Below are 792 nucleotides of genomic sequence, written 5' to 3'. Positions count from 1 at the left end.
TAATATTTGGATTCAAAAAAATTATGGTGACTGTGAAACCTCTGAAACGCCTATACACACACAACTTGTGATACACCTCTGGAAACCACTTAAAGCTGAAATTCATTTCTATCTGCTGTCATTTTAAGGGGTCTTCCTACTGTGACGTACATGTGTCCACGAAGTTTTAAAGCTTAATTCTCAAAATTGGCAGAGATATATGCCTTCAAAACTTCAAACGCGTTTCTCTCGAAACGGCATTTTTGAAAATGGCTGACATGATTACCAAAAAACCAGAAATCCGGTCCACTCGAAATTCGTCAGGTATATTCAGTAGATGTTGCTTTATCGTCTGAACTAGAATTGTGCAAATATTTTCAAAATTTGAAAGCAATTTCTTTGAAACCTCGCCGTTTCTTTATTTCTCAATACTTTTTTATTATTCCAGTTCAGACGATAGCCACACGTCTACAGATCAAGAATACGCATGCATTTTGTATTTTGGACAAGTATTATACAGCGTCTGATATCATGTCAGCCATCGGGAAGGATACTTTTCAAGGCGCTCTCTTCACGGTCGTCCTATTTTACAACAAACGGATATTTTCACTTAACAAAAATATGTTTATGTTCTCAAAAGATGATAGAATCAACACACAAATTTGCAAAAGGATACGCGTAGCACTAGCTTCGTTTTAAATTTCCGAAAAATTAAATTTTCTTCAATCTTCGCAGTAGGAAGACCCCTTAAAGCTACAGCTTGGCCCAGTTGCCTGGGACACCCTGTATATATCGTCAGACACTATACATACG

This window comes from Habropoda laboriosa, unplaced genomic scaffold, assembly GCF_001263275.1.
Source record: "Habropoda laboriosa isolate 0110345459 unplaced genomic scaffold, ASM126327v1 scaffold214, whole genome shotgun sequence".
Taxonomy (NCBI): domain Eukaryota; kingdom Metazoa; phylum Arthropoda; class Insecta; order Hymenoptera; family Apidae; genus Habropoda; species Habropoda laboriosa.
This window is presented reverse-complemented; position numbering follows the sequence as displayed.